The sequence below is a fragment of the Halichoerus grypus genome, chromosome 7 (genome assembly GCF_964656455.1).
Source record: "Halichoerus grypus chromosome 7, mHalGry1.hap1.1, whole genome shotgun sequence".
Taxonomy (NCBI): Eukaryota; Metazoa; Chordata; class Mammalia; order Carnivora; family Phocidae; genus Halichoerus; species Halichoerus grypus.
In genome coordinates this window covers 100,942,929-100,961,977 of record NC_135718.1, presented here as the reverse complement: position 1 = coordinate 100,961,977, position 19,049 = coordinate 100,942,929, and the positions used below count along the sequence as shown (strand labels likewise).

Sequence of the window (19,049 nt, the reverse complement as noted above, 5' to 3'; positions counted from 1 at the left end):
CAAGCCCACAAAGCCATGCTGAGCTTTAGTTGAACTATATTACTGCCACATTTTCTCTAAACTGTGACACTATGCTTCTTACATTTTAATATTTCTGAAATTATTGGGATGCATACTCCAATTCTTGGCAAAAGAAACCTGCCCATCAGCAGTTGGGAAGATAAGTTATGACATAGTTATTATTCCTTAGATATGTGTGATGTAGATAACAGTCCTTCTTCATTTTTTTTGAGGTGAAAATATTTTCTTATTTTCTGAAAAAATGGTGATATAGATGGTAAGGTAGGAAATTTTATGCTAGATTCAGAATATCTTTTCTCTACTGGACAGGAAAATCAAAGTGTCTAATACCCACTGTTTGAAATGGACTCTCTTAGAATACATTAGATAATTTTCAAATCTAGGGAAGATTAATTTGGCTTATTCATGGCTTTAATGAATTATTAGACTCTGAACAGCTATCTATCAAGAGTTTCCAGTAGAATTTTCAGGGGAAGGTATTTAACTTTTAGGGATAAATAACTTGGCTTAGGAAAATACAAAATTAAGATTTTGATGAAATAGAAAATAGTTTCTTTCAATGTACTTTGAAATCATACTGCTAGTCCTAAAAACGCTAAAATGCTCCAAGTCATGAATAAAGATTAGAAAAATAGCATGATCCTCTAAGGCCATGCATAACTGCTAATGGGCAACAGATCTTCAAATTTTATTATTATTATTATTTTATTTATTTATTTATTTATTTATTTTTAAAGATTTTATTTATTTGACAGAGAGAGATACAGCGAGAGAGGGAACACAAGCAGGGGGAGCGGGAGAGGGAGAAGCAGGCTTCCCGCCGAGCAGGGAGCCCCATGTGGGGCTCGATCCCAGGACCCTGGGATCACAATCTGAGCCGAAGGCAGATGCTTAACGACTGAGCCACCCAGGCACCCCTAGATCTTCAAATTTTAAATGTGAGGAAGGTTGAGTGGGAGACACCAGTGGTACTAAAGAAAGACACATGCAAATCTATGGGTCAACGTGGACAATTGCTGTTAAGGATACTTTTTTGGATCCACATATAATTTGCTTTCAAAAGAGTAGTTATTAAATTACAGTGTATTTTACAATAAGTGACATCTTAGAATTAAGAATTTCAGTGTAAATGCTTTTTTTATATTCCAGGGTGCACAATCAGGTGATATAGAAAGGAACTTGAGAAGGAAGACTAAGCATTCCTCACTAAATTACTGTATGATCTAGTAAGCAAAAGGCAATACATATTTTTGCAAGTATAATTTGAAGAACCACAATTGAATAAAACAAAGTAGATGCGTCCTAATAAAAACATGGGGAAATTATATTAAACATGATCACAAATAAATCAGGAGGGACATTTTAATATGATAAAATGTTTAGTTCGAACGAAAGAATATTAAGAGAGATATATACTATCATTTGAAATAATAGAAGGAATAGTTAATAACACATAGAAAAAAGTTAAATTATTAAAAATAATTATTAAAAGGTATAAGGTATTGAATTATTAAAAATACAAGGAGAAATAGAAATTATTAAAGATACAAGGAAAAACAAACACAGTCATAGAAGATTAAGCATTCAGTTATCAGCATACGGTAGGTAAAAATTTAAAAATTCTGCAAAAGAGGAGATCTTTACTAAAATTAATAAGGAAAAAAATAAAATTAATAAGGAGGTATAAATAAATTATATTAAATGAGGTATCAAGGATTATCTTTTTCAATAATCATGGAGTGCTGACAAATATTTATCATAGTTGTAAAAGGCTTTTTACAAGCTGTAAAAAGTTTCAAAATATAAAAGGATATACATTTGATTCTCAAATCACAGTGAGAAATCTATTTTAAAAATGAGAAAATTCAAAGTACTTAAAAATACTAGAATACTATTAGAATTTTTCTCATTTAAAATAAGGGGCATCTGGGTGGCTCAGTTGGTTAAGCGTCCCACTCTTAGTTTTGGCTCAGGTCAGGATCTTGAGGTTGTGGGATGGAAGCCTGCATTGGGCTTGGTGCTCAATGCAGAGTCTGGTTCAGATTCTCTCTCCCTCCTTCTCATTCACTTTCTCTCAAATAAATAAATAAAATCTTTTTAAAATATAAAAAAATAAAATGAGAGAAAAATGACAAACTAAGCATGTAACAAAATTTTAAAGCTACTAAAAATGTAATCAAAGAAATAAAGGGCATAGGTAAAGTGGACAAGTATAAAATGAGAAAAGGGGGAATAATAAGTATAATGATCTTTGCTGGAAAATTTAATAAAGATTTAAAAAAAAAAGAGGAAGCAGAAACTAAATATTAAGAAAGCCTACAGTAGTGGGGCATCTGGGTGGCTCAGTCGTTAAGCGTCTGCCTTTGGCTTAGGTCATGATCCCAGGGTCCTGGGATTGAGCCCCACATCGGGCTCCCTGCTCTTCGGGAAGCCTGCTTCTCCCTTTCCCACTCCCTCTGCTTTGTGTTCCCTCTCTTGCTGTGTCTCTCTCTGTCAAATAAATAAATAAAATCTTAAAAAAAAAAAGAGAAAGCCTACAGTAGTCAAAAAAAGAAGTAAGCTATTGTCGCGTTTAATAGAAACAAAACTGATTTATATACTTAAATTATACAAGTATATATGAGGATATAGCTTGTGTAAAACTTTATGTACCAAAGAATACTTGGCCAAAGTACAAAAAACTATAATAAATTTTTTTAAAAATTAAAGGAAAATTATTATCTGGGGGATTTTTAACACATTTAGGTAGACCAAAAAAAAAAAAAAAAAGCTAAAAATATGAAACAGGATTCTAATCTAGGGTCTGCCTTTTCATGAACCCTATAAAATAATATACCAACTTTTGTTTCTATGTGTCTGTATTTTGTGGGGAGGGGTAGTCCAAAAGTTTCATCAGATTCCCAAAGGAGAATTAAAATAGGTTAAGAAGCACTGATACTGAGGACTTTAACACCAGGCACTAGGTATTTTACTTGCCCTGCACGCATTATCTCAATACATCTTCATGGCAATACTAAGAGTTAAGTACTATCATTACTTTCAATTTTTAGACAAGGAATCTGAGGCATTGAGAAGTTAAGTAACTTCAAAGTCACAAAATCTGGGAATGGTAGAGCTGATATTAGAAACTTGGTCTGTTTGACATATAGTTTTCCTTTCATTTTATAAAATTTCTTATAGATTTTGTTTGTCATACTTTGGCCAAGTATTATCTGGCACATAAAGTATTAATTTAGTACATAAGGTCTTCATGTGTACCTACTATCTGTCTTTGTATAGCACTATTTTGTAAATTCTAGTCAATTCACCTAAGCAAGATAGACACACACATCTCAACACAAAATAGTAAATGAGTTTAAGTTCAGAGGAACCACCAATGAATGGTAATCAGGGATCTGTTTATAACGGGTTATTCAAACAGAGTTATAATAAAAGACAATCTCTAAAATATTAACTAATTCCAGACAGGCTGGGAAGTAGACAGAATAGGAGGACCCAAGCTCACCTTGTCCCACAGATACAACTAGATAATACCCACATCAGTGTAAATAATCCAGAAAAGGACTTGAAAACTGGGAAAACAAACTCTACAACTAAAGGTAAAGAGGCATATCTAAGAGGAGAGAAAGGGCGGAGACATGGTGGGGAGCTAAACAGACCAAAGGCCATCTGTGGGAGGGAAGGAGCTTGCAGGCACAGACAGGAGAGAAAAGGACCCTGACACTGGGGAGCCCCCACAGGGAAGACATTTGGCTTGAAAACTAGGAGCACCAAATTTCATGAGTTCTTACAACCAGTAGGACTTAAAGCCTAGAATTTTAAAAATCAGCAGGCTCCGTTCTGGGACAGCCTAGAGGGCGATAGGAAGCAGAGTCTCTGCCCTTAAAGGGATAGCGGAGGAACAGCCCTTGGAGGTGCAGCATAAAAGCAGCAGTTTGAAAAATGCCTGGCGCTTAGGGGATAGAGTGTTATTTACTCATCTCAGAGCATGTCCTGGAGGGACAGAAATCACTGGGGAACTCCTTCAGGAACAAAGGAACTGGCAGGATCCCTGAAGGACTTCTCCAGGAACTGAGGAGCTTGCAGGTGCCATTCCCCTCCCCTGGCCCTTCAGCATAAACACACAGCCACTTGCAGGAACCAGCACTGAGCAGGCATTCACTACCTAACTTGCTTACACAGGGTTCTGCGCCACAACACCCCCCCCCCCCCAGCTTCAGTGGATGTGCCCTTTCCAGTCAAGCTTGCCTCAGTCCTGGTGCTGTTTGTCTCCTCCCCTAGAAGATGGGCACAAACCTTGCCAACACTGCATCTCCTGGCCCACTTTGTGGGACCTCAGTCCCCCTGGTGGCGGCAGCCCCATGGAAGACTAATGCACACCTTGCTAAAACTGTGAGCCCCACCCCAGTCAACTCATCCCACTGGTGGTGACACATCCACTCCAGTATGCTCTTGGCCTATTCAAACAGGGGCCACACGCCTGGCAATGTGCAAGCAAGTGGCCGGCACCATCCCAAAGGGATTCTGCCCCGCGGCAAGGGGAAGAGAGCCACACATACCAGTCAGAGGGCAGCCCTAGCAGCGGGTGGGGCAGACAGTTGTTCTGATTGCAGGCCCCACCCACCAACAAAAATTTCTCAGGGGGCAACACAGGGAAAGTGCCCTGCAGTTTGGTGCTACTTCATCTCTGGCAAATGCCTGGTTTGACTCAACTTAAGCCCGAGGTGGCCCCAGACTTGTCTGCTAACACCACAGGGACAAGCCACTGCCCGTAGGCAAACAGAGCCACTGCAGATGACTGCACTGAAGGGAGAGTTGATAAAACACAGCAGCAGGGCACATGCAACAAACACAGGAGACACCCCTGAAGTGTCAGGTTCTGGTGAACCAGAGACACTGCACTGCAGGGCACTACCAGCCCTCTTCTTCATAAGGCCATTACTTTCAAGAGCAGGAGACAGAGCTGACTTTCCTAACACAGAAACAGACAGAGAGACAAAATGAGGAGACAGGAATATGTCCCAAATCAAAGAACAGGACATAACCACAGCAAGAGACCTAAGCAAAATGGATATAAGTAATATGTCAGATAGAGGATTTAAAGTAATGATCATAAAGATACTCACTGAACTTGAGAAAAGAGTGGAGGACATCAGGGAGACCTTATAACAAAGAGATATAAAAGAACCAATCAAAGTTGAAGAACACAATAAATGAAATTAAAAATATACTAGATGGAATAAATAGCAGGCTAGAGGAAGCAGAGGAAAGAATTAGCGACCTGGAGGACATAGTAATGGAAAGTAATCAAGTTGAGCAGGTGAGAGAAAAAAAAATTAGGCAGGATGAGAATAGATTTAGGGAACTCAGCAACTCCATCAAGCATAGTAACATTCTCATTATAGGGATCCCAGAAGAAGAGGAGAGAGAAAAGGGGGCAGAAAATTTATTTGAAGAAATAATAGCTGAAAAGTTCCCTAATCCAGGGAAGAAAACAAATATCCAGATCCAAGGAGGCACAGAGATTCCCCAACAAAATCAACCCAAGGAGGTCCACACCAAGACACATAATAATTAAAATGGCAACAGGTAGTGATAAAGAGAGAATTTTAAAAGCAAGAGAAAAGAAGACAGTTATATACGAATGAAACCCCATAAGGCTATCAGCAAATTTTTCAGCAGAAACTTTGAAGGCCAGAAAGGAGTAGCATGATATATTCAAAGTGCTGAAAGGAAAAAAAATCTGCAGCCAAGAATACTCTCTCCAGCATGGCTATAATTCAGAAGAGAAGGAGAGATAAAGAGATTCCCAGACAAACAAAAACTAAAGAAGTTCATGACCACTAAACCAGCCTTACAGGAAATGTTAAAGGAGACTGTATGATTATAAAGGAAAGACCATAAGTAAGAGTAAGAAAATAGGAAGGACAAAAGCAATAAAAATAAGTGTATCCACAAAAATCAGTCAAGAGACTCACAAAATAAAAGGATGTGAAGAATTACATCATATCCCAAACATGTGGTGGGGAGAGGAGTAAAGAATGGGCTCAAACTTAAGCAACCATCAACTTAATATAGACTGGTATATGCAGAAAATGTAATATACAAATCTAATGGTAACCACAAATCAAAAACCGATAATATATATGCAAAAAATAAAGAGTATGAATCCAAGTATATCACTAAACAAACCCAGCAAACTGAGAGAAAAGAGCAAGAGAAGAAAGGATCAGAGAAGAGGTGTAAAACAACCACAAGGGGCGCCTGGGTGGCTCAGTTGTTGGGCGTCTGCCTTCAGCTCAGGTCATGGTCCCAGGGTCCTGGGATGAGCCCTGCAGCGGGCTCCCTGTTCTGGCCTGCTTCTCCCTCTCCACACCCCCTGCTTGTGTTCCTTCTCTCACTGTGTCTCTCTCTGTCAGATAAATAAATAAAATCTTTAAAAAAAAAACAAACACAAAACAAGTAACAAAATGGCAATAAATACATACCTATTACTTGGAATGTAAATGGACTAAATGCCCCAAACAAAAGATATAGGGTGAAAGAATGGATTTATAAACAAGACCCATCTATATGCTGCTTACAAAAGACTTATTTCACACCTAAAGACACCTGCAGATTGAAAGCAGGGGTATGGAGAAACATTATGCAGGTAGAAGACAAAAGAAAGTCAGGGTAGCCATACTTATGGCTTTTCTTTTTGGAGAAAATAGAATTTATGACAAAACTGTAACAAGAGACAAAGAAAAGCACTATATAATAATAACATGGACAATTGAACAAGAAGATATAACAACTGTATATATTTATGCACCCAACATGGGAACACCTAAATACATAAAACAGTTAATAACAAACATAAAGGAACTAATAGATAGTAATACAATAATAGTAGGGGACTTTAACACCTCACTTATATCAATGGATAGATAATCCAGACAGAAAATCAACAAGGAAACAGTGGTTTTGAATGGCACACTGGACCAGATAAAATTAACAGATATATTCAGAACACTCCATCCTAAAATAGCAGAATACATAATATTTAAAATTTTTTTTTAGAGAGACAGAGTGCCCACAGGTGGCGGGGAAGGAGGATGAGGGAGAGAGACAATCCCAAGCAGGCTCCATGCTTAGTGCAGAGCCTGACATGGGGCTCAATCCCATGACCCTGAGATCATGACCTGAACTGAAATCAGGAGTTGGATGCTTAACCAACTGAGGCACCCAGGCGCCCCAGAATACACATTCTTTTTAAGTTCACATGGAACATTCTTCAGAATGGATCACATAATAGGCCATGAAGCAAGTCTCAACGAATTCAAAAAGATCAAAGTCATACCATGCATTTTCTCTGACCGTCATTCATGACACTAGAAATCAACCACCAGAAAATATCTGGAAAGACCACCAAAACATGGAGGTTAAATAACATGCTACTAAACAATGAATGGGCCAACCAGGAAATCAAAGAAGAGATAAAAAATTACATGGAGAGAAATGAAAATGAAAACACAATGGTTCAAATCACTGGATGCAGCAAATCATTGGATGCAGCAAAAGGGAAGTATATAGCAATACAAGCCTACCTCAAGGTGCAAGAAAAATCTCAAACAATCTAACCTACACCTAAAGGAGCTAGGAAAAAAACAACAAACAAAACCTAAAACCAGCAGAAGGAAGGAAATAATAAAAATTAGAGCAGAAATAAATGAAAAAGAAACTAAACACACAATAGAACAGATCAATTGAAACTAGGTTCTTGGAAAAAATCGATGAAATTGATAAACCTCTAGCTAGACTTATCAAGAAAAAAAGAGAAAGGACTCAAATAAATAAAATAAAAAATGAGAGAGGAGAAATAACAACCAACACCACAGAAATATAAATAATTATAATAGAATATTGTGAAAAATTATATTCCAACAAATTGGATAACCTGGAAGAAGTGGATAAATTCCTAGAAACACATAAACTACCAAAACAGAAACAGAAAGAAATAGAAAACTTGAACAGACCGATAACCAGCAATGAAAATGAATCAGCAATCAAAAATCTCCCAAAAAACAAAAGCCAGGACCAGATGGCTTCACAGGTGAATTCTACCAAACATTTAAAGAAGAGTTAATGCCTATTCTCAAACTTTTAAAAAAGTAGAAGAGGAAGGAAAATTTCCAAATTCATTCTACGAGGCTAACATTATCCTGATACAAAACCAGATAAAGATACCACAAAAAAGAGAACCACAGGCCAACAACTCTGATGAACATAGATGCAAAAACAGCATTTTTCACAGAAGTGGAACAAATGATACTAACATTTGTATGAAATCACAAAAGACCCCAAATAGCCAAACCATCTTGAAAAAGAAAAACAAAACTGGAGATATCACAATTCTGGACTTCAATTTATATTATAAAGCTTTAGTAATCAAAACTTTATGGTACTGGCACAAAAATAGACACAGAGATCAATAGAATAGAATAGAAAACCGAGAAATAAACCTAGAGTTATATGCCAATTAATCTTTAACAAAGGAGGCAAGAATATGCAATGGGAAAAAGACAATTCTTCAACAAATGGTGTTGGGAAACCTGGATAGCTACATACAAAAGAATGAAACTGGACCACTTTCTTATACCACACACAATAATAAACTCAAGATGGACTAAGTATCTAAATGTGAGACCTGAAACCACAAAAATCCTAGAAGAGAAAACAGGCAATAATTTCTGACTTTGGCCATAACAACATCTTTCTAGATATGTCACCTGAGGCAAGGGAAACAAAAGCAAAAATAAACTACTGGGACTTCATCAAAATAAAATACTGCACAGCAAAGGAAACAACCAACAAAATTAAAAGACAACCTATGGAATGGGAGAAGATATTTGCAAATGACATGTCCGATAAAAATTTGTATCCAAAATATATAAAGAATTTATGAAACTCAACACCCAAAAAACAAATAAATTAAAAAATGAGCAGAAGACATGAATAGACATTTTTCCAGAGAAGACATCCAGATGGCCAACAGACACATGAGAAGATGTTCAACATCACTCATCATCAGGGAAATGCAAATCAAAACCACAATGAGACATCACCTCCCACCTGTCAGAATGGCTAAAATCAAGAAACAACAGATTTTGGCAAGGATGTGGAGAAAAAGGAATCCTTTTTTGCACTGTTGGTGGGAAAGCAAACTGGTGCAGCTACTGTAGAAAACAGTATAGAGGTCCTTCAGAAAATTAACAATAGAACTACCCTGGAATCCAGTAATCTAGCTATTGGGCATTTGCCCAAAGAATATGAAAACACTAATTCAAAGGGATATATACACCCTTATGTTTATAGCAGCATTATTTACAGTAGCCAAATTATGGAAGCAGCCCAAGTGTCCGTTGATAAATGAATGCATAAAGAAGAAATGACGTATATATACAATGGAATATTACCCAGCCATAGAAAGAATGAAATCTTGACATTTGCAACAACATAAATTGATCTAGGGAGTATAATGCTAAGCAAAATAAGCCAGTCAGAAAAAGACAAATGTTGTATGATTTCACTCATGTGGAATTTAAGAAACAAAACAAACATACAAAGGGGGAAAAAAAAAGACACAAATCAAAAAACAGACTCTTTTTTTTTTTATTTTTTTTATTTTTATTTTTTAAAGATTTTATTTAATTATTTGAGAGAGAGAGAATGAGAGAGAGAGCACATGAGAGGGGGGAGAGTCAGAGGGAGGAGCAGACACCCCGCAGAGCAGGGAGCCCGATGCGGGACTCGATCCCGGGACTCCAGGATCATGACCTGAGCCGAAGGCAGTCGCTTAACCAACTGAGCCACCCAGGCGCCCAAAAAACAGACTCTTAACTACAGAGTTTGGTTAAAGATAGTTACCAGAGAGGAGGTGGGTGGGAGGATGGATGGAAATAGATGGCAGGTATTAAGAGTACACTTATCTTGATGAGCCCTGAGTAATATAAGGAACTGCTGAATCACTTACTGGATTGTATACCTGAAACTAATATAACACTGTATGTTAACTACACTGGAATTAAAGTAATAAAAAATTAACTAATTTCATTTAAGAGTATAAAGTTTAAATTTTTAATGTTTTTAAAAAATAATAAAATAATATTATGACACCAATTATGATTTATCATCGAATGCAAGGATGGACCAATATCCTAAAAACTATTAATTAACACATACCTATAATAGATTAAATTAAAAATTGTGCTTTAATCAATCTTGAAAAAGTATTTAATAAATATCAACATCAGTTTTTAAGGAAAAGTGAATAGTTTGAATAATTTCTTGAACGGTTTTATTTAAACCAACACTTTGTTAATTGAGAAGTAGTGTAAGAGTTTTTATTAAAAACAGGAACAACATAAGGGTTCAATTTCCTATTTTAAAATACTGTGTTGAAGTTTGTTGTTTTTCAAATAAGACATGGTCTAATAAAAATAGTTCAGTGAGCTCAAACACAGGATGAATATATCCCCCCCCCCAAAAATCCCGTATGCATCCCAGCATATCAGAAATTGCTGTCCAAACAATAAAATGGGGGGGGGACCAAAATGCAATATAAATTAGAAATCAGTCTAGTAATGTGCAGAATCTATGTTAAAAATACCTCAAACTTTTGAGGGAGAACATAAAACAGAACTTGAATAATTAGAAAGATAGATTTATAAATAGGAAGATTATTTATAAATGTCAATTATTCTCAAATTATTTTACAAACTCTGAAAGTGCAATTAAAATTTCAGGACATTTTCTTTTTCTTTTTTTTTTAATGTATTTTTTTATTATGTTTTGTTAATCACCATACATTACATCATTAGTTTTTGATGTAGTGTTCCATGATTCATTGTTTGTGCATAACACCTAGTGCTCCATGCAGTATGTGCCCTCTTTAGTACCCATCACCAGGCTAACCCATCCTCCCACCCCCCTCCCCTCTAGAACCCTCAGTTTGATTCTCAGAGTCCATCGTCTGTCATGGTTCGTCTCCCCCTCCGATTCCCCCCCTTCATTCTTCCCCTCCTACTATCTTCTTTTTTTTTTTTTTTAACATATAATGTATTATTTATTTCAGAGGTACAGGCCTGTGATTTTTCATCAGAAGTTGATAAAATACATTTACTTTCCACTCAAAAAAATAAATTGGAGGGATTATCATAGGTTACTGTGCTGGAAATGATCAAGAAAATAAGGAAGATCCAGTTCAATCAGGTAATAAAATCTATGACAGAACAGCACTAAGTCAAAACAGTTTAGTTGTGGCACCAGAAAAAAATTCTAAACAATGGAAGGGAATGTAAATTCTAGAGAATACGTAATAGGGGAATATAAAATACCTGGATAAATACTCTATCTCCCCTACCTGGCCAAATGTGGCACTAATTTATTGACAATATTTCATGTTGGGTCAGAATGCGTTCTTAGAACTCTTTTTTTAATTAAAAATTTTATTGAGATATTTGTAGCTTTACATGCTGTTGTAAGAAATAATACAGAGCGGGGCGCCTGGGTGGCTCAGTCTGTTAAGCGTCTGCCTTCGGCTCAGGTCATGATCCCAGGGTCCTGGGATCGAGCCCTGCATCAGGCTCCCTGCTCCGCGGGAAACCTGCTTCTCCCTCTCCCACTCCCCCTGCTTGTATTCCCTCTCTCGCTGTCTCTCTCTCTGTCAAATAAATAAATAAAATCTTAAAAAAGAAAAAGAAAAAGAAAAAGAAATAATACAGAGAAACATCTAATATACTTCCCACAGTTTTCCCCAATGGTAACATTCTCCAAAGACTATACTATAATATCTCCAGCAAGGATATTGATATTGATTCCTTCCAACCATCTTGTTCAGATTTCCCCAGTTTTAATTATGCTTGTGTGTGTGTGTGTGTGTGTGTGTGTGTGTGTATTTAGTTCTACACAATTTTATCATACGTAAAGCCTCCTATATCTACCACTGCCATCAAGATACTCAAGAATAGCTTGGAACCCTTAAACGCATAACTATTCCCTTATACAGATGAATATAAAAAAGCATTCAGAGTTTAAACAAGTTTTAACTTTGGAAATGAAGCATTTTAACTAAGTGCTATCTGTATTGTGATCAGCAAACATTTTCTGTCCAAATGACAAGTATACTAGGCTTTGCTGGCCAAATGGTCTCTGCTCAGGTCTGCCGTCATAAGGCAAAAGCAGTCATAGACAGTGCATGAATAAATACATAAATGTGGCGGTGTTCCAACAAAACATTGTTTACTGACCTTGGAATTTGAATTTCATATAGCATTTGCATGTTGTGAAATATCCTTCTTCTTTTAATTCCCCCCAACTATTCAAAAATGTGAAAAAAGTGGGTGCCTGGGTAGCTAAGTTGGTTAAGCGTCCAGTCTTGATTTTGGTTCAGGTCATGATCTCAGGGTCATGAGATAGAGCCCCACATAGCTCTGCACTGAGCGTGGAACCTGCCTTAGACTTTCTCTCTCCCTCTCTCTGCCCCTCCTCTCCCCACCCTCACTCCCTCTCTCTCTCAAAAAAAAAAAAAAAAAATGTAAAAAACATTCTTCTCTCTCAGAATGTACAAAACCAGGAGGCTGCAAAAACAGCAGGATTTAGCCCATAGGCCAAGTTTGTTGACTTCTGGTGTGTATAATGGAATTGTGAAGATAATTTAAATTAGTTCATAACATAAAAAATATCTGTTATAGCCTAGAGAGTAACAAAACTCAAGTAACAGAAAACTAGGAGAAAGTGAACATAATAGTGAAGTATGATGTAGAATTAATTTTGTACTAGATGTCATACAAAAAAGTGAAAGAAAAAATAAACAACAATGACACTAAAATCAATTTTGATAAGACAAAAAAGAATAAAAAATTTTAAGACCATAAAAATGCCATGATAAGCTTACTAAGTATATGCCACCACTAAAATCCTCATGAAGCTGCAAAGGCCACGAAAAAATTCCTACATGAGAAAATTCATAAATATATAAACATACAGAAAATATTGGGTCTTGCTTTTTTTTTGAAAGGAATACAAATTAAAATAATAATGAGGTACAATTTTGAACCTATTAAATCAGTAAAGTAGAAAAATGTATGTATGTATCTGTATCTTCTCATGACTAGGCTTTGAAGAAACATTTATTATTAGTGAGGCTTTTCTGGACAGCAAACTGACTCTTTATTAAAAGCTCTAAGAAGCAGGGCGCCTGGGTGGCTCAGTCGTTAAGCGTCTGCCTTCGGCTCAGGTCATGATCCCAGGGTCCTGGGATCAAACCCCGCATCGGGCTCCCTGCTCAGTGGGAAGCCTGCTTCTCCCTCTCCCACTCCCGCTGCTTGTGTTCCCTCTCTCGCTATGTGTCTCTCTCTGTCAAATAAATAAAAAATCTTAAAAAAAAAAAAGCTCTAAGAAGCTTTTTATCCCATCTGTAATAGTTTGGGTTCATGGGAAGCAGATGCCAAAACAGGATTAGAGGTGCATGAGATTTCTAAGAGAAGGAGAGAAGGCAGGAAGGAGGCTTACGGTAGAAAGTGTCTTAGACTACAGTAAGTTCTACAAAGGGTTCAGCCAGGTTGATGAGTTTTCTAGATTCAAAGTCACCCATTGGAGTTGACTCTCCTACCATGCTTCCTGGACGGTCATGCTGGTGGATCTACACAGGGAGCAGCTAGGGCTGTCTACCAATTTGGATTCCCAGCAGCAGGGCATTTTTGTGGTTGCCTATCATCTAAATCAGTAACCTCACCCTCAGAATGCTATTTCAAAAAAATATTTCAGAGAAGATACCATCTTTATGTACAAAGATGATTATCATAATATTGGCAAAATAAAATATAATTTAAAAATTTCAAAATTGGGGAATCTTATACTGCCATTAAAATGAAAATATGAGTATGTAGAAAAAGAAAAACTTAAGATATAATGCCAAAAGGAAAAATATTACAGAAAATCTGCTTATTATTCTACAATAATTAGATTACCTGCAGATCTGTACAATACTTAAGAATTGAGGAAGAACATGAGAAAGAAAGATACAGTAGCTGCTGAATCAGGATGGTAGGATTTGGAGCCATTTTCTGTTTTTCACAATTGTGATTTTTCTCTTTGCATTTTAAAGATATTCAGTCAGTGAAATGGGAGAGCGTTAGAGCTTATTGTACCTGGAGTTGATAGCGAGGATCATGGCTTGGTCACTTAACAGGCCTGAGTACGCATCCCATAGGCCGGCAGCTATGTTCTCCTGGAAGTATCAGGAAAAAGAAAAGAATCAATGTTGGCTGCTGTGAGACATCACATGTAGTTCTCTTCTTCCCAGAGACTGGACTGGAATATAAATCCAAGAGTTCATTGTGTTGAGAACAAACTCTAAATCCATGATAGCATCTCGGCCCGAATGGTGGCCTTTTACAGCCAACCACTCTGCTTCTATAATGAGCATTTCCAGACAAAATTTTGTTAGTCATGTTCATTACCGGGAGCTCCTCTGCACACCACTGTCACTTTTAAGTGCAATCTACTCAGTGTGGAGGTCTCTTAATAAAAAATACCAGCAGGATGATTTAAGTCAGGCCTTACTGAAAAACGTCTCACACCATAGAATGAGAACCACGTACAGGTCAATGTACAGCTATTTAAACTTATCAGTGATAATCACTGAGATTCCATTAAGACTTTCAATTTCTTTATTGAAGAAACTGGAGAAAGCCTAGTGGAAGAGCATCTTTTTCCTTGTGTGCATCCTTGTCTTATTTATGCAAGCCTCTCTTGCAGGGTCACCTTCTTGCCTCAGACCCAATAATACTGTTTATGGAAATTCTCAGCCTGTATTTCTGAAATAACTCAAAGTTCTTTTTTAGGTCCTGCTGTGTACTAATGCTATTTCTAAGGGCACTTATGCCCTCTAATGCGTATGCAATTGCCCACCACTGATTACTTATCACCCTAACAAAAGCCTTTTCCAGTCTGTTCAGTGCTCCTCTTCTGACTCCAGCATTGAACGCCCTGTGGGATATGTCCTGCCTTTGTGGGATGTGAGAGTTATTACAATGCATAGGGCTATATGCCGGTCTATAAAGTCCATGTTGTGGACTACATGTTTGTGTCCCTTCCAAAACCGTATCTTGAAACCCTAATCCCCATTGTGATGGTATTTGGAGATGGGCCTGTGGGAGATAATGAGGTTTAAGATGAGGGCATGAGAGTAGAACCCCAAGATGGGGCTCATGCCCTTATAAGAGAGAGGCAAGGGAGCTTGCTTTCTCTCTCTTTCTGCCACGTGAGGATGCAAGGAGAAGGTGACCATCTGAAAACCAGGAAGAGCAACCTCACCCAAACACTGAATCTGTTGTACTCTGATCTTGGCCTTCTCAGCTTCTAGAAGTTTGAGAAATTTCCACTGTTTAAGCTACCCGGTCCACAGTATCTTGTTAAACCAGCCTGAACTGCCTAAGATAGTAAGAGAAACTTCCCATTTGGGATCTGAACTAAAAACTGGCATTTCCCCAGTAGACACAAGTATGCTGTCATGACCTTCCTGGGTAAGAGCACACTGAATGTTTCCTAACAGCCCCCTCTCTGGGCTAGGCTCAGACTGAGTGGTGCAAGAGTTATTCTTCTTTCTCTAAAATATTTTTTAAAGAAGATTTATTTATTTATTTGAGAGAGAGAGTGCATGAACAGGGGAGGGGCAGAGGGAGAAGGAGAGAGAGAGAATCTCAAGCAGACTCCTTACTGAGTGCAGAGCCCCACACAGGGCTCAATCTCATGACCCCGAGATCACGACTTGAGCCAAACACTCAACTGACTGAGCCATCCAGGTGCCCCTTTCTCTAAAATATTTATATCCATATCCATCATTGATTCCTAACAACAGCAAATATGATCCTATTCAATCTTAAGAGAATAATTCTTTGCTCTGTTGCTTATTACCATATTGCATGTTATCATTACTTAGAGAACATAAAACCTTCTATATGGCAGACAACTCTCACTGGGACATGGAACTATAAATGGTGATTTGTCGTTTGAAATTCGACATTTTTTTCCTTGTCACCATTTTCTTTCAATTTGGCCAGGAAATCCATCAGTACCCATTTCTCTGGGCAGTGACTAACTGAACATTCTGTCTCTATGTAAGTAATGATCTTTTGGGACTATTGCCTCAATGGGAACTTTCCTCATAGACAAAGTTCTAACTGGGCTTTAGTCCTTGGAAATCAATTTGTAACACTTCAAATCTAAATCACTGGTTCTCAATACTGGTTGTACACTGAGGGGCTGAAAAATATTGATTTTGATTCCTCGGCCATGTCTTCAATAACAGACATTAAAAACAAAACAAAACAAAACAAAATAAAACTAAGGCTTCAATGATGGTGATGTATGGCCAGGATTGAGAAGCACTTTTTAAGTGAACTATTTCCTCTCAATCCTGGAGCTTGCTTCACAGTAATAAATTGCCAATTAGTTGATCTATAATAACAGGAACCTCTGCTTCTCATCTATTAGCTAGCTTCTCTTTTTCTCACGGAGCCAAATTTGTTACTACAACTCCATCATCGAGTTATTGTTCTGCTCCTATTACTTTGGCATCACATTTTTGTTGAATAACTGATTTACAGCACATCCCCTTGTTGTCGTGGACATGCTTTTGCCTGCACCATACGTACCGCTAAAGTTAATGTAATGCCAGAAGCCAGTGCACACATCGGCAAGTGATAAGGATCGTCTAACATCTATAAACTGGCTCTGTAGTGATGTCAATCTAGGAAGTTAAAGGAATTGGCCAGGAATTTCACCTGCTTTCCCCAGTTAGGTTTTTTGTTATTGCTCAGACTCTATAACATGCTCACCAGTGTTCCCAGAAATTTTTCAGTGCCTCCTCTGGAGAATTATGATTATCACTCTGGCTTTAACTTCTGTTATATGGATAAATTCTCATTCTTCTCATTTTCAATTACTCCTTAATCACTATGGCTCTTCATTGGAAACCCAGAGTAAATGATGAACTGGTCACAATCCTGGAAATCTGTACTTTGTAATATATTTCATAATACTAGGTTCTAGGACCAGCCTGGTGGGCCTTACGCTTCCATATTTATTATTTTGGCTTTCTTCTTTAAGCTGACCATCTGCTTTTTATATATATCTTATATCATTGACATTTTTGTTCAATATCTGTTGTCATTCTTGGCCAGAGGAATTGGAGTCATGCCAATTTGACTAGTTCCTTAAACCTCAGATGTTTCAAATCACATACATTATGTGTTTCTGATGCCACCTTAGCCTGGGGGGAAATGGTATTTTCATAATAATCATTATTCTGAGGGAATTTGAACTCCCCTCTAGTAATTCCCAAACAATCCTGGGAATGCTCATGGACATGGTCTTCTCAAATATTGTGTGAGTCGGCACCTTTTCCTTCATCTCTAGCTCACTAGAATCCTCCTTTCTTTGACAATAACAAAATACCAAAGTGCAGAGAGATGAAGAATCTGAATTGAGGGCATGAATATCCAATGCCTTTAGCTCTTTGGCTTCCGGTCTGTGCTGGTGCCTTACTGAAGGTAGTGATGTTTTTGCTGATGTTCTCACATCCCTCCAACCGTGGCCAGGCCAGGTACTGAGAGAGCTGAAGACTACACCCAGGATTAATTCATCCCTGACTCCCAAAGCCAGTTAAATTATTTTCCACTACTGCAGAAGCCAACAGAACCAGTGTAACCACACTGTGCACTCTCAGGATTGTGGCTCTTTTAATTTTTACTTGTTTGTGACTTACACTCCTAGGAAGATTGGTGAGAGAAATCCTTAAAAGAGAGTTTACTGGGCTCTATATAGAATTGCCCCAATCTTTCTACATGGATCATTCTCTTTAAACTAGTTTTGTGCCTCAGCTGTCTTTCCTTAGAAAGTTTTCTTCCAGGAAGATGTGGGGCACACAACACCAATTCTCCAGACATTTTAAGATCTTATGGATAAACATGGTCTAGTCTCATGATGGGACCCCAAATACACACTTCCCTCAACAAAAAGTCTTCGCCATCCTTATAAATCTTCTTTCAGCCTAGAATCTTGTTATGGAAAGTGGGGGACTAAATAGTTCTTTAATATCTGTCCAAGGCTGAATTCCCAGGACACAGACATTTTCAATTAACCAGCAGATATTTTTTTAGTGTTTATTACATGTTAGGCAGTGGGGCTAGAGCAGAAGCAAAACAGACAGTTTTTGGCTTTAATCTTATGGGAAAGCAAACTTGAAACAAATAACAGAAATTGTGGTGTCTTAAAAGAGGAATTATAGGGATTATTAAGGGAAGCTACCTAGTAAAGGATATCCAGGAAATTTTACCTTTAAAAGAAATTTTAATTTCAACCTAGAGATTATGGGGGTGAAGGGAGTGGAGGAAGAGCTTTTCAAACAGAGGAACAGTGTGTACTAACGACTTGAGTTGAAAAGGGTTTGATGCATTAGAGAAGTGGTTCTCAACCCTGACTGAGAAAATCCAGATGCATAGAACTCACCCCACACCAGTGAATCAAAATCTCTGGAGGTATGGCACTAGCAATAGTAATATTTTTTTAAAGCTCTACACATAGTTTTCATATGAAGCCAGAATTGAGAACCACTGCATTAGAGGACAGGTAAGAAGGCCATGTGGCCAGAGCAAAGAGAGTAAGGAAAGTTGTAAGTCATGGGGCCAGAGAGGCCAAATCAGGACAAGTCCTTTTGTGAATGCTGAAGATTTACCACTCATCTCTAAGAACAATGGGGAATCATTTAATCAAAGGAGGGACAAGATCACAGCGCTGCTTTGTAGACTTCATTTAACAAGGTAAAGTGGTTGCAAGGAGAAAAATTAAGGCTAATGTTACCCAGTAGGAGAGAGGTTGTAATAGAATAGGGTTGGTTAGGGTATTGGCAGTGGAAATAGGAGAGATTTAAGAGATACATAGTGACTGGTAACAGTGTCAAATGCTGCTTAAATGTCATACAA

The 19,049-nt window shown here is 37.7% G+C and overlaps 1 protein-coding gene across 1 annotated transcript in view; it reads right to left on the bottom strand.

The window, feature by feature from the left end:
• Positions 1 to 19,049, bottom strand: part of MROH9 (maestro heat like repeat family member 9) — a 91,036-nt gene that overhangs the window by 63,666 nt on the left and 8,321 nt on the right. The gene's annotated exons all lie outside the window — the stretch shown is intronic.